At 48.0% G+C, this 15,797-nt stretch overlaps 1 pseudogene; it reads right to left on the bottom strand.

The window, feature by feature from the left end:
- Positions 1-15,797, bottom strand: part of LOC141270822 (uncharacterized) — an 80,592-nt pseudogene that overhangs the window by 63,768 nt on the left and 1,027 nt on the right.

The following is a 15,797-nucleotide window of genomic DNA, read 5'->3' as shown; positions in this document are numbered from 1 at the left end:
CGGTGATTGGTCGCGGCCAATATTTAAATTTGGCGCCCAAATCGGTGATTGGTCGCGGACGCTGACCGCGAGCAATCAGCACAGTAGTGTTTAACTTTGGCGACAAGATCAGTGATTGGTCGCGGGCCAAGACAGCGACCAATCACCGATTTGTGCGGCAGATTTAAATAGCGGCCGCGACCAATTGGATGTCAGCGCCGCTCCCCGGTCCTCCCTTCACACCCTAGCCGCATGGATGTCAGCGCCGCTCCCCGGTTCCCCCTTTACACCCTAGCCTCATGGATGTCAGCGGCGCTGCCTGTGCGGATACTTCTACTGCGAGAACCAGGGACATGAGCGGGCGCTCGCAGCAGAAGTATCCCGACCCGCAGCGCCGCTCCCCGGTCCTCCCTTGACTCCCTAGCCGCTGATGTCCCCACAGTATCCGCCTGGTGTTACAAAGGTCCGGACATTTGTGTTAAAAATCGCTGATTGGTCGCTGGCGCTGCCCGCGACCAATCACCGATTTGGGTGCCAAATTTAAATATCGTCCGCGACCAATCAGCACAGCGGTGTTTAAATGTGGAGCCAAGATTGGTGATTGGTCGCGGCCGATATTTAAATTTGGCGCCCAAATCGGTGATTGGTCGCAGGCAGCGCCCGTGACCAATCAGCACAGTAGTGTTTAACTTTGGCCGCAAGATCAGTGATTGGTCGTGGGCCAAGACCGCGACCAATCACCGATTTGTGCGGCAGATTTAAATAGCTGCCGTGACCAATTGGATGTCAGCGCCGCTCCCCGGTCCTCCCTTCACATCCTAGCCACATGGATGTCAGCGGAACTGCCTGTGCGGATACTTCCGCTCTGAGAACCCGGGACATGAGCGGGCGCTCGCAGCAGAAGTATCCCGACCCGCAGCGCCGCTCCCCGGTCCTCCCTTCATACCCTAGACGCTGATGTCCCCACAGTATCCGCATGGTGTTACAAAGGTCCGGACATTTGTGTTAAAAATCGCTGATTGGTCGCAGGCGCTGCCCGCGACCAATCACCGATTTGGGCGCCAAATTTAAATATCGGCCGCGACCAATCACCGATCTTGGCTCCACATTTAAACACCGCTGTACTGATTGGTCGCGGACGCTATTTAAATGTGCCGCCAAAATCGGTGATTGGTCGCGCATAGCGTCGGCGACCAATCAGCACAGCGGTGTTTAAATGTGGAGCCAAGATCGGTGATTGGTCGTGGCCGATATTTAAATTTGGCGCCCAAATCGGTGATTGGTCGCTGGCAGCGTCAGCGAACAATCAGCGATTTTTAACACAAATGTCCGGACCTTTGTAACACCATGCGGATACTGTGGGGACATCAGTGTCTAGGGTGTGAAGGGAGGACCGGGGAGCGGCGCTGCGGGAGGGGATACTTCTGCTGCGAGCGCCCGCTCATGTCCCGGGTTCTCGCAGCGGAAGTACCTGCACAGGCAGCGGCGCACCCCGGTCCTCACTAATACGATTCCGCTCCCCGCTCCTCACCAATACGATTCGCTGATTGGTCGAGTGCGGAGAGCGCGACCAATCAGTGATCTTGGTGCTAAAGTTAAACACCAATTTGGGCGCCACATTTAAATAGCGGCCAATACCAATCACCGATCTTACCGCCACATTTAAACACTGCTGTGCTAATTGGTCGCGGATGCCAGCCGCGACCAATCAGCGAGCTTGGCGCCAAATTTAAACAACGCTCCGCTAATTGGTTGCGGACGCCAGATGCGTCCAATCAGCGAGATTGGCGCCAAATTTAAACAACGCTCTGCTGATTGGTCGCGGACTCCAGCTGCGACCAATCAGCGATTTTGGCGCCAAATTTAAACACCGCTCTGCTGATTGATCGCGGTCGCAGGCCGAGATCAATCAGCAGTATTGGCGCAAAATTTAAACCTCACTCTGCTGATTGGTCGCAACCACCGGCCGCAACCAATCTGCGTTTTTTGTGCCAAATTTAAACACGCTCTCCATTCCTCACTAACACGGTTTGCTGATTGGTCGCGGCCGCCGCCCGCGACCAATCAGCGATTTTGGCGCAAAATTCAAACACCGCTTTGCTGATTTGTCGCGGCCGCCAGCCGCGACCAATCAGCGAGATTGGCGCCAAATTTAAACACCGCTCTGCTGATTGGTCGCGGTCGCCGGCCTCGACCCATCAGCATTATTGGCGCCAAATTTAAACCCCGCTCTGCTGATTGGTCGCGGTCGCGACCCATCAGCATTATTGGCGCCAAATTTAAACCCCGCTCTGCTGATTGGTCGCGGTCGCGACCCATCAGCATTATTGGCGCCAAATTTAAACCCCGCTCTGCTGATTGGTCGCAGCCGCCAGCTGCGAACAATCAGCGAGATTGGCGACAAATTTAAACACCGCTTTGCTGATTGGTTGAGGCCGCCGGCCGCGACCAATCAGCGATTTTGGCGCCAAATTTAAACCCCGCTCTGCATCGCTCTGCTGATTGGTCGCGGTCGCCGGCCGCGACCAATCAGCAGTATTGTCGCCAAATTTAAACACCTCTTTGCTGATTGGTCGCGGTCGAGACTAATCAACGATTTTGGTGCCAAATTTAAACACGCTCTCCAGTCCTCACTAACACGGTTTGCTGATTGGTCGCGGCCGCCGCCCGCGACCAATCACCGAGATTGGCGCCAAATTTAAACACCGCTCTGCTGATTGGTCGAGGCCGCGACCAATCAGCAGAGCGATGTTTAAATTTGGCCCCAAAATCGCTGATTAGTCGCGGCTGACGGCCGCGACCAATCAGCAGAGCGTTGTTTAAATTTTGCGCCAAATTTAAACCCCGCTCTGCATCGCTCTGCTGATTGGTCGCGGCTGCGACCAATCAGCAGAGCGATTTAAACACCGTTTAAATCGCAATTTAAACACCGTTCTGCTGATTGGTCGCGACTAATCAGCGATTTTGTTGCCAAATTTAAACACACTCTCCACTCCTCACTAACACGGTTCGCTGATTGGTCGTGGCCCCTGCCCGCGACCAATCACTGATATTGCCGCCAAATTTAAACACCGCTTTGCTGATTGGTCGCGGTTGCCGAACGCGACCAATCAGCGATTTTGGCGCCAAATTTAAACAACGCTCTGCTAATTGCGCCCGGTCGGCCGCATACATATTCTAGAATACCCGATGCGTTAGAATCGGGCCACCATCTAGTTTTATTATATTAGGGCTTCTACAAATATTGTGTCCCATCTCCTCTGGGATCTGCACCTGCGATGTCTGCTTCAGTCACCAAATAAGAGATAATCAGGCGCACTCATGGAGATAGCCTTGGTAATAGATTTATTGTGACAGAAGAAAGCCATATGCTGGGTTACGTTTCAGCCCTATCAGGGTCTTTCTGAAACATCGCTAGAATAAGAGATATATACAAAATTAGCTGTGCTGTACAAATATACACGAGGTCCTAAAAACTGACTATACATGAATGATATATACGGAAATCATGGGGAACAAAAACAAAACAAAAACCATATTGTATAATAATACTGACCATATGGAGCGTTGTCCAGGGGAGTTAGTGTGGAGCGCTGTGTGCGTTTGCTGTGGTGCCATTGGTGTCAGTGGGGGAGTGTATATATGCGCTTAGCTCGGTACACACTGCGTCTGAAGCCTCGCTCTGGCTCTCAGTCCTGGGTCACTTCCGGTGCTTTGACACCGGAAGTACCGAGCTAAGCGCGTATATACACGTTCCCACTGACACCAATGGCGCCAGAGCACCACCGCAAGTGCACACAGCGCTCCACACCAACTCCCCTGGACAATGCTCCATATGGTCAGTATTACTCCCGGTGTCCACTTTTCCTTTATACTACTGATTACATCTCAGCTACTTTTATGTCTTTTCCAACAGCCTCCACCGTACCACGGTTGGACAGTACATTTTTGCTAACAAGCATACAACTTCCTTATACTTCGGACATTACCATACCTAGGTTTGTACCATTTCAATGTCTTCTTTCCCCCTCCCCCTTCCAGAACATATCCGTCTCACCTATTAACTAAACCCTCCCTGGGTACATATATATGTGCACATATGTTTGGCTCTAGTCCTTAGCCCTCAAATTCTTGCTTTTAGTCTTCCTATTGTTCTTACCCCTATATGAATCTATTATTACTTCATTTTTTTGTTTTCTTTTTGGTTGTTTTGTTGTCTTCGTGTCATGTAGTTGCATAGAATATATGTTTGGGCAATATGGTTTTTGTTTTTGTTCCCCATGATTTCTGTACATATTATTCCTGTATAGCCAATTTTTAGGACCACAGGTATATTTGTACAGCACGGCTAATTTTGTATCTCTCTCTTCTTCTAGCGATGTTTGAGAAAGACCCTGATATGCTGGGTTACGTTACCAACCCTATCCCTTTTTTCATCATCAAGTATTATATTTCCAAACACTGTGATGAATGACTGTCACAATAAATCTATTTGCAGGGATATCTCCATGAGTGCGGCTGATTATCTCTTATTTGATTATTTGGAATCTTCCGGTCCGGACGGCACCACCACTTATTTTTGAGAAACGCCTTATTGCAGCTACCAGGTACACATGAATTGGCCTATTTATGCCCTAAGATTTCTCATTTATTTTTATTTTCTACAGCAGTAATGCTATTCATATTTCATATATTTCATGTTTGCATGCTTGGCGTTACAGAGTGCTACTTTATCTGTTAATTATTCATTCTGCAGGCGGCGCTGGTGATGGAGAAGACGTCGGAACCAGAAGCTCTGAGTGGCGCAGGCTCTGTCCAGCCACTAAGATTAGGGTTGCTGGGACCAGTAGTACTATCCAGTCTAGCAGTATGGGTGTGTGCTGTCCAGCTGGAGTAATCTGCACCCTACTAAAGCTGGAAGCATATTGCTGGAAGCTGCCATATACAGCCTTGTTCTCCTCTGGTTCAGTCCTCTGTGCTCAGCTCCCGGCTTGTGTATTTGTTTCTGTTGTGATCCCGGCCCGTTTACTGACTACTCTTGTGTCTTCTGATTTTGTATTTTCTCTATCCTCTTGGTTCTGACCCGGATACCTGACTATTCTTCTTCTCATCTCACTCCACAGAACACCAGGTAACACCGTGGCCCAAGCCTAGGGGTCTCTGTGTAAGTCCAGATCCATGTAGAAGGGATAAATGGTGATGAGCAAAACTGTGACTAAAGACAATAACACATCTACAGAAATAATGAAACTCAACAGTCTTCATCAGTAAAAAAATGAGTAACTAGTGGTGAAACCTCTCTGGAGTAATTAGAATATGCGGCTCGGTGGCTCTTGGCCATCTAAATTGTCGTAAGGGCCAATATTTTCTATCACATGGAGTTTCAAGAAAAAATAAATTTTTAAAGAGAACTATTTATAATACTGCAGAGCTGAGGTGTCTTAAATTTATATCCCAGGCTTCTGGGAGAGTCAATGGAGACCTTTTTTTTTTTTTTTTTTAAAACACTACCAGCCAGTTACAGGCCGATCCCACCACAATGAAACCATCATACAGAATGAACCTATAAAAAAAAACAACTTATTTTTTTATTCTATGCTACATCCCCAACAACAATGTATGTATGAGGGGAGAACTACAAACTAAATCGGAGATTCACACTCCTTCAACCTTTTAATGCGATTACCCCCTCTACGGTTTAACGGTACATGGTCTATGATTGGATATCTCAATTGTGCGACTGTATGGGACATGGCACTGAAATGGGCTGGTATGGGCAACAAAGGGGGCGCAGTGGTCGTTATGGACCGAGCCTATTATATTTCGGAGATCAAATCCCAGTTGACGGACAATGAGACCTACTCTGCAATTCCTTTCAATCCCACATCACAGATAGCAGATCTAATTACTAGACTGTTTTCCTACCATGCAAAGAAAGGCACTATTGCCCCTAAACTCTGAATTTTTGGTCAACAATCATCCAACTACACCAGTTTTTTTATACGTTGCCTAAGATACATAAGAATTTACTCACACCACCTGGTAGGCCTATCGTTGCCTCTACTGACTATTTTATCACCACTTGTCATTACGCTCAAGAAAATTCTGACACCACACATCCCAAAAATTCCTTCGTATATTAAAGATACAAGTAATTTTCTTACATCTCTAGGGAATTGGACCACATCCCCAGAAGTATTTTTCTAGTAATCATGGATGTAAATGGTTTGTATAAGAGTATTGACCATCACGACGGCATCACAGCCACTTCCAATTTTCTTATTACTCGTACTCAACTAACATTGGCAGAAATTCACTTCTAAGTTGACATTCTTATGCTGATCCTGGCAAAAAATGATTTCCTCTTTGAGGATCAATTTTATTTTCAAAAGAGGGGGACAGCAATGGGCTCAAACGCAGCGCCCCCTTATGCTAACATCTTCATGGCAGACTTTGAGGATGTCTATGTCTACACACATGATTTTTTTCAGAAATATTGGAAACGTTTTATCTACGATATTTTCTTCATTTGGACAGACACTGACAGTGAGCTTTTCACTTTTTTAGGATACCTCAACACTTGTGTCCCCAATCTAACATTCACAATACTTCATAATCCATGTTCAATCCATTTCCTAAATACCCTGATCACCCTGACCGAGACTGGCTCACTCGAGAGTGACCTCTATGTCAAGCCCACTGACAAAAACAGCTTGCTGTTGTATTCCAGTTGTCACCCACGTCATATAAAAAGAGCTCTCCCCAAATCACAACACTGTAGGGTCGAACGTATCGTTTCAAATAGCGAGATTAGGAGTATCAGACATAGGGAAATGGACCAGAAGTTTCTTCAGCGTGGTTATCCTGATCATATTCTGAAATCTAATACCCCACGTTCCCCATCTCACGAACAGACTAAAAGAATAGCATTCGTAAACACCCATCACCCCTTTGGAGGGGCGATCTACCAATGTATTCAACGACACTGGTCACTATTAATGCAATCGTATCCCTCTATACCGGAATTTGCCAACAAACCCTTACTGTGCAACAAACGCCCACATAATATTCGTGACCATCTTGTTAGAGCCGATGTGGGCTCTACTAAAAGAGGACTGGTACAACACACTTTGATGACACCACGTCGGGGTACCTTCCCATGTCAAGGATGTCTTCAGTGCTCTAATGTAATGAAGGGCGACTCATTTACACATCCCCTATCAGGGAAGAGATACCCCATTCGGGAATATTTCACTTGCGATTCTACATATGTAGTGTACCTGATTAAGTGTCCTTGCGGTCTCTGATATGTTGGTGAGACTACCCAACATATCAGAGACCGCATTTCACAACATAAATTGACCATTAGGTGTGGAAGTACCATGTTGCCCATACAAGCCCATTTCAGTGCCATGTCCCATACAGTCGCAGAATTGAGGTATGAGGTCACAGACCATGTACCGTTAAACAGTAGAGGGGGTAATCGCATTAAAAGGTTGAAGGAATGTGAATCCTTCTGGATACACACGCTTCAGACCCTACATCCCAAAGGTCTTATTAACAGGGAGTATGAAATACAGTTTTAGAGCAATTCTCCCTTGGTGTTTTGTTTTCTATAAGCTTTCCACAAAGGTATTCCATATGATCATATGATATTCCATGTCTATTAAGCTATTTATTGGTACATTGTCCAGATTACTTGTTGATTCTCATGTTCTGAAGTGCCACTTATTATTTCTCCTTTTTATTTTAGGTCACCCATTAGCACCATCCTCTTTTACCGTGCTCTAGGAACGTAGTTCACCTATGGAACATCACTACCCTATCACAATTGGATTATGATATAGTTATTTATCTCCATTTGAAATATCTACCATCTGGGGGAATATAGTACGCTCTCCTATAATCCTTGTTGGACCTAATGGTGACTGAACACACATTCTCCATCTCATAGCTTGATACTAATACAACACTTCCTTTCTGGAGAGCTGTGAACCACAATGCGTTCCACCGAATCGGAAGCTCCGTACCATGTGACAGGAAGTTCCCGCACATGTGACCCGCAGGTCCTTCACACAGTAATCGGCTACACTCTCATGCTGGGGAGCGCGCCCACACTAAAATTACCAATGAGGTAGCGCACAGCGCGGTATTTAAGGAGGGGACTCCTCCAACCCCCTTATACCACTTACCAGAACGGTCTTTCCACTATCACTCTGCACAGGTATGAGATCTCCATTATACATGGGGTTTATTGTTCCAGTTTTGCCATTGGCGATTATAGAATTTTATTATATTATGATGATGTTGCTTTGAGTCTCTCACTGTACTTATTTATACATGCTTGCTAAATTAGGACGCAACAGAGCTCCCTTCACGAACACTGATTTCAACCCTGCTTTATTCAGGATTTCTTGTGGCCATAATAGGTAATATTAACTCAATATATAACTCTAATAGTTTCTGTCTATATCACGCGGCCCTGTTGGACCTTATCTAGGATCTATTGTCCACCTGGCTTATCCTTCTGACACCACTCCTCTACCTCTATATTTATCTTTTTGGTGGGGTTCTAGGAATTGTCACTATAATATTCTGTAGCCTATAATAGGCAGAACCTGCCATATCTGTTATACCTGTATTAATTTTGGTTTGTTTTGTTTAGTGATGGATTTGCCTTGAAAAAGATCGGTAAAACGGTGGAAACGTTGGCCCATGCTCTGGGCTTATGCTCTGTTTACAAGAGGGGTATATTTCTTATTCAATAAAGCATTTGAAAATTTCATTTATTGAAGTCCCGAAGTTCATTTTCCACTTCTAAATGGAGTTGCACTCATTTATGGTGGACCATTGGAGCTACTATGAGTCCTGACCAGGAGAGTAGAGAAAGTATTAGCGCCCCCATTTCAGGAGAGATTGTGCAGTAATCCAAATTCCTTAGGAATGAAAACATAATGGAATTTATGATGTGGAGTGAATCCATGAAACCAGGGCTGGAGCCATGCCACCACATCTCCTGCAGGTGTGAATAAATGTATATTACAGCCATCAGCCACACACAGCTTAGAGATATATCATGGCACAGGTGTAAAGTTTTTTTATGTAGTTTATCGCAATCTTGTTTGAAGTTAGTTCATTTTAAAAGAAATTGAAAAGTCAGGATAAAGGGAGACTCTGTTGTTATTGTAGAGAAATTCACACTTGGCCCTCACTGCACATTTAATGTCGATCATAAAAGTGAAGTTTGGCCAGAAAGACTGGACCTGGTCTTGTAGGGACTAGCGTTGAGCGAGCATGCTCGACACTGCTCGGTACTCACCCGAGCATCTCACTACTCGGGATGTTCGACGAGCACCGAGTATTTCCGGGTTACTCGGGCGGGAGCTCGGGTCTCCGCCCTGCACGTTTGGAACTCTTCACAGAGCCAATGAACATGCAGGGATTGCCAGCCAGTCACTGTAATGCCGCCGCCATGTTCTTTGTGGGCATTACAGTGATTGGCTGGCCACACAGCGTCACCTCGAGTATTTAAAACTGGGCGCCGCCATCTTGGACACAGTCGCTCCGGATCAGACAGTGTAGGGAGAGTGCTGCTGAGCTAGGGAGAGATTTATACTGCGAAATAGTTAATGTAGTGTCTCTAAAGCCTGCCAAATCAAACAAACGGTCCTTCTCAGGACTAATATCCATCCCAGATATCAGGCAGGCAGGCAGGCTGTATAGGAGACGCAGTGGTTATACCAGCAAACGCTGCATTACAGTCCTGTGTGCTCCTGTGGTCAAATTGCGAGACTTATCCCCCGGTCTCAGGGGCCAGGAAAAATCCTTTTTTCTTTTTTCATCTAAATCCTGTATTTTTTTTTCCTCAGTCAGACTGTACAAATACCCGTCTTATTAACATTTTGGTATCCCCCCCCCCCCCCCCCAAAAAAAAAAAAATTGAGTGTGTCTGTGAGTGTTCAGACACCAATATACTGTATCTGTTTAAAAGAGTCTGGTGTAGGACAGATAACTAGAACAGTGGTTTCGCAGTTCCACGGTTCAAATTTCTGTATTATCCACCTTTTTGCCTTTTTTACATAAAAAAATAAAAAAATTGAGTGTCTCGCTCAGTGTTCAGACACAAATATATCTGTTTAAAAGATTCTGGTGTAGGCAAGAGAAATAGGACTGTGGTTTTCCTCTTCCACGGTTCTAATCTCCTTTTTGTTACCCTTTTTCCATTGATAGTGCAAGTGTAAGCTATTTTACTTTCTTTACAATGGGCAAGGCGCGTGGCAAGGGACGTGGAACTGGACGTTCTGGTGATGGTGCGTGTAGAGGACGGGGCTGTGGCCAAGGTGAAAATGTGCCACAACCAACAGCCACATCTTCTCCTCCCACTTCTTGACCGAATTACTAGGGAAGCAGACTACAACACCAGTATTGCGAACTGATCAGTGTGAACAGGTTATTAATTGGATAGCAGATAATACTTCCAGTTACCTGGGCACCACCACCTCCGGTCTGTCTTCCACACGGTCAAGTTTTAGTAGTCTCGACCACATACTCCTCCTCACCCTGATGTTCCTTCCTCCCACCATGCAGAGTGTCGTCAGACAGCAACTGATCCCACACTTGGACACTCTGAAGAGCTGTTCACTGGTCCATTTCCATATTTGTGCCCCTTGCCTGCTCCGCTTGAAGAAGTGGTGGAAGAGGAGATCCCATGTAGCAATGCCCAAATATTTAAACAGGCACGGCCAGAGAAAGTCGACGCTGGCAATTTGTCACAAGAGGTGGACGATGACGAGACACAATTGCCATGAAGTGAGGAGGAGGGTCGTGGTGCGCAAGTGGAAGAGGAGGAGGTGATGGATGATCTAGTAACTGACCCAACGTGGCAGGAGGACACGCAGAGCGAGGCCAGCAGCACACAGGGGGGGAGGCAGAGTACCCCAACAGGCAGGAAGAAGCAGTGTGGTGGCCGCAGAAAGAAGGCGAACAACAGTTCTCCGTAACACCAACATGAGGGACGTTGCCAGTACAAGCGGTAGGTCTTCCAGAGTCTGGAATTTTTTTAAAGACTCTGCTGATAACCCCAAAAAGGCCATTTGTACCACCTGCCATGCCAGCATCAGCAGGGGTGACAAAACTACCAGCCTGACCACCACCAGCATGATCAGGCACATGGCAGCAAAGCACCCGACTTTGTGGGGCGAACCCTAGGGTCCACAACCAGCGTTAGCAGGTGTCACCACTGCTTCTACCGCTGTTGTGCGTGTAATAGAACCCCCTGTTGTGCGTGCAAGGCAATCCCCTGTCCATACTGCATGTAAAGATGCCCCCTCCTCTCAGTCTTCACTTGTTATGGCAGTTTCTCAAGAAACAGCATCAACGTCCACGTCCCACCGCAGCGTTCAATTGTCCATATCGCAGAGCTTTGAACGAAAGTGCAAATTCGTAGCCAACGCCCCACAGGCCACAGTCCTAAATATGCACATTTCACGACTGCTTGCGTTGGAAATGCTGCCTTTTAGGCTGGTGGAGATGGAATCCTTCCGCAACCTTATGGCGGTGGCTGTCCCTCGGTACTCGGTCCCTAGCCGACACTATTTTGCCCGGTGTGCCATCCCCGCACTACACAAGGACGTGTCCCAAAACATCTGCCGTGCCCTCAACAACGCAGTTACTGGGAGAGTCCACCTGACAATGGACACGTGGACAAGTGCTTGTGGCCAGGGACGGTACATCTCCCTGACGGCACACTGGGTAAACATAGTGGAAGCTGGGACCCAGTCGGACCTTGGGACGGAACCCATCCTCCCCACACCAAGGATTGCGGGCCCTATGTTAGTCAGAGTTGCCCCCTACAGTGTACAGCTCCTGCGCATCATCCTCCTCCTCATGTTCAGCCTCCATCTCAGATATCACCACATCAGTTACAAGCTGGAAGCACTGCAGTACTGCCTCAGCCAAGCGGCAACAGGCTGTGCTGAAACTCATAAGCTTAGGTGATAAACCTCACACTGCTTGTGAGTTGTGGACAGCTGTGAAAGAGCAGGCAGATCTGTGGCTGAGACCGCTGAACCTACATCCAGGCATGGTCGTGTGTGACAATGGCTGTAACCTAGTGGCGGCTCTGAGGCGAGGCGAGATCACACACGTACCATGCCTGGCTCATGTGCTTAACCTCGTGGTTCAGCGGTTTCTTAAAACGTACCCCGAGTTGCCAGATCTGCTCGTCAAAGTACGCCGCCTGTCAGCTCATTTTCGGAAGTCGGCTACAGTTTCGTCCGCCCTTGCTGTGTTGCAGCAGCGTTTGCAGCTTCCGGCACACCGACTGGTGTGTGATGTCCCCACACGTTGGAACTCTACCCTCCACATGTTGCAAAGGATTTGTGAGCAGAAGAGAGCAGTTGTGGAGTACCAGCTGCAACAAGGCCGTCGATATTCAGGTCAGACTCCACACACAAGACCTCAGGAGTGGACCTGGATGTCTGACATATGTACCATCCTGACAAACTTTGAGGAGTCCACCAAGATGGTGAGTGGCGATGACGCCATCATTAGCGTCAGCATCCCACTTGTCTGTCTTTTGCAACGCTCTCTGAAGAGAATTAAAGAGGAGGCATTGCAGCCAGAGTATGATGAGATGGATCAAGAAGCCGTAGCGGGCGATTACACACAGCCCAGCCTCATCTCATCCCAACGTGCATTGGGGAACAATGAGGGAGAGGAGGAGGAGGAACAGGAGCTGGTATCATGCGCTGTAGACGGTAGTACCTGTACAACTGTCATACAGTCGGTTCAGCGTGGGTGGCCTGAGGACAGGGGGGAGGAGGAAGAGGAGAGCATGGTCAGTCGTCATCTTGGTGAGGACACGGAAGTCTTGCCCGTTACCAGTCTGGCACGCATGGCTGACTTTATGTTACGCTGCCTTAACCGTGACCCTCGTGTTGTCAAAATGTTGGGTAACAGCGATTACTGGTTGGTGACACTTTTAGACCCCCGCTACAAGGAGAACTTTCACTCTCTTATTCCTGAGGAGGAGAGGTCTACAAAAATGTGGAAGTACCAGAAGGCCCTTGCTGCAGAACTGTTAAAAAAATTCCCATCTGAACACGCTAGCGGCAGAGGTCACAGTTCGTTGACCAACCAAGTTGACCAACCAAGGTGTACAGGCGAGAGAGACGCAACTCCAATGCAGCAGAGGTAGGGGAACACTGTCAACGTTCTGGGACAGTTTTTTGAGACCCACCCAGCTTACAGGCCCTGAGGCGCGGGGTACTCTCGCAAGGAGTGGAAAGTTTCAAAAGATGGTGAGGGAGTACCTTGCCGACCGTACCAGAGTCCCCCATGATTCCTCTGTGCCTTTTAATTATTGGGTATCCAAGCTGGACACTTGGAATGAACTCGCTCTGTACGCCTTGGAGGTCCTGGCCTGCCCTGCCGCTAGCGTGTTATCTGAGTGTGTTTTTAGTGCCACTGGGGGAATTATAACGGATAAGCGCACTCGCCTATTAACTGACAATGCTGACAAGCTGACCCTTATCAAAATGAACAAGGGCTGGATTGGGCCAGACTTCTCATCACCATCAAATGACAGCAGAGTATCAAAGTCAAATCCACTGTGTTATTTCGGGAGGTGTATTCCCATGCACCGCTTCACACCCACACATGGGTATACGCTTCCTCATTTCGGCAGTTTTTTGCTCTTCTCCTTATCCTCAGCCTCCACCACCACTATACCACCATGGTGACCGTGGTCCGTGTTGCCAGCATTGCAAGTTCCTTCGTCCTAATTTTTGGCAGCTTTTGCTTGGAAAGTATAGGCAAAGACTATGGGAGACCCACTCCCCAATAATGGGAATAATGTTTTTAATATGCTGTACTGCATGGCTCTTCCAAGGGGCATTAAAACCGTCTTGTTAAGCTACTGTGATCTCCGCCACTCTTCCAAGGGGCATTAAAACCGTCTTGTTAAGCTACTGCGACCTCCACCACTCTTCCAAGGGGCATTGATATTGTCTTTCTATTCCACTTTGACCTCCACGTCTCTTCCAAGGGGCATTTAAACCGTCTTGGTAGGCTACTGCGACCTACACCACTTTTCCAAGGGGCATTAAAACCGTCTTGTTAAGCTACTGCGACCTCCACCACTCTTCCAAGGGGCATTGATATTGTCTTTTTATTCCACTGCGACCTTCACCATTCTTCCAAGGGGCATTAAAACCGTCTTGCTAAGCTACTGTGACCTCCACGTCTCTTCCAAGGGGCATTAAAATAGTCTAGTTAAAACACTCTGAACTCCACAGCTCTTCCAAGGGGCATTGAAATGTTGTTTTTAATTAACCCTAACCTCCATGACTCTTCCAACGGGCATTGCATTTCCTCCTAATTTTAGTCAGCTTTTGCTTTTCAATGCATAGGCGAACAGTAAGGGAGACCCCCCTCCCCAATAATGGGTAGAAAGTTTTTAGTATGCTGTAATCCACGTCTGTTTCAAGGGGCATTGCAGTTCCTCATAATTTTTGGAAAGCCTTCCATTCACTGTTTAGGCCAACAGTGTACAGGAGACCCAGTTGCTATAAATGGAAAAAACGGTTTAGTTAAGGCGCTCTGACCTCCATGTCACTTCCAAGGGGCATTGGAGTGCCTCGAAATTTTTGGTAGGCATTGCACTCACTGTATGCCCTATAACTGTTTAGCCGAACCGCTCCTTTTGGTACAGAAACATATCCTACAAGACATGTGTGATTGACTGGCCTGATATTGATGTGAATTGTCCCTGTTCCTCCTGCTCTTTTTCCTTTGCCACCACCTCATCCATCATTCATCACCTGAAGCTTTGTTTTAACGGGAGTCATAGAACTGGGATAGTAGCAGGAAAACATCCAGCAATCCTCGGAGGAGGTAGGATATGCGCCAAAACGCTGACCACCTCAGGCCTAGCCGCTACTACATACATGCGCTTGCATTCCAAGGAACAGAAAGCTAAGGAGATGGATGGCCTCATGATCATGAATAATTTTCTCGTTGTGTAGGAGGCCGACCACTGCTTCTGTCTACCTTCTGAACTTTGTGTTGAAGCCTGATTGACCCAGGACCCGCAATCCTCTATGTCTGGAGGACGTGTTGCATCCCAGTGTCCAACTGTGTCCCGGCTTCCACAATATTAACCCAGTGTGAAGGCGTCAGTCAGATGGACCATCCCTGGCCACATTCACTTGTCCACGTGTTTGTGGTTAGGCTGTCCTTCAAATAAGGGCAGCTGGGGACCGAGTATGGACACCCGGCCGCCCCCTTGCGGCTGGAGACCGAGCGTGGACACCGGGCCGCTGGGGACCGAGTATGGACACCAGGCCGCCCCCTGGCGGCTGGGGACTGAGCGTGGACACCCGGCCGCCGGGCGGCTGGGGACTGAGCGTGGACACCCGGCCACCGACCCAGCCATGACATGGTGGCCGGCGTCTGCCTCCACATGCCTAAAAGGCCCAATTTCAAGTGCAAGCAAGCTAGCAGTATGGTATTGCAGCCTGGGGGTGGGTGGGTGGCAGGTTGCACACTTACGCTTGCATTCCAAGAAAACAAAGCAGATGCTAACTTCTATCATCATCATCATGCTCCTCACCTTGGCACTCTCAACTCCCCTGATGGAGAAGCCAGGGCCCACCGGAGAAGTCTGGTTCTCTGGTGGGCTCGTCCAATGCTGCCCTAAAGCAGGCCAGGCTAAGAAAAGTGTGGGGGAAGTTCCCAGGAGAAATAGGGGCGGCTGGGGACCGAGCGTGGACACCCGGCCACCGGGCGGCTGGGGACTGAGTATGGATACCAGGCCG

The sequence above is a fragment of the Phyllobates terribilis genome, unplaced genomic scaffold (genome assembly GCF_046119375.1).
Source record: "Phyllobates terribilis strain yellow unplaced genomic scaffold, ASM4611937v1 Scaffold_5__5_contigs__length_657084704, whole genome shotgun sequence".
Taxonomy (NCBI): Eukaryota; Metazoa; Chordata; class Amphibia; order Anura; family Dendrobatidae; genus Phyllobates; species Phyllobates terribilis.
This window is presented reverse-complemented; position numbering and strand designations above follow the sequence as displayed.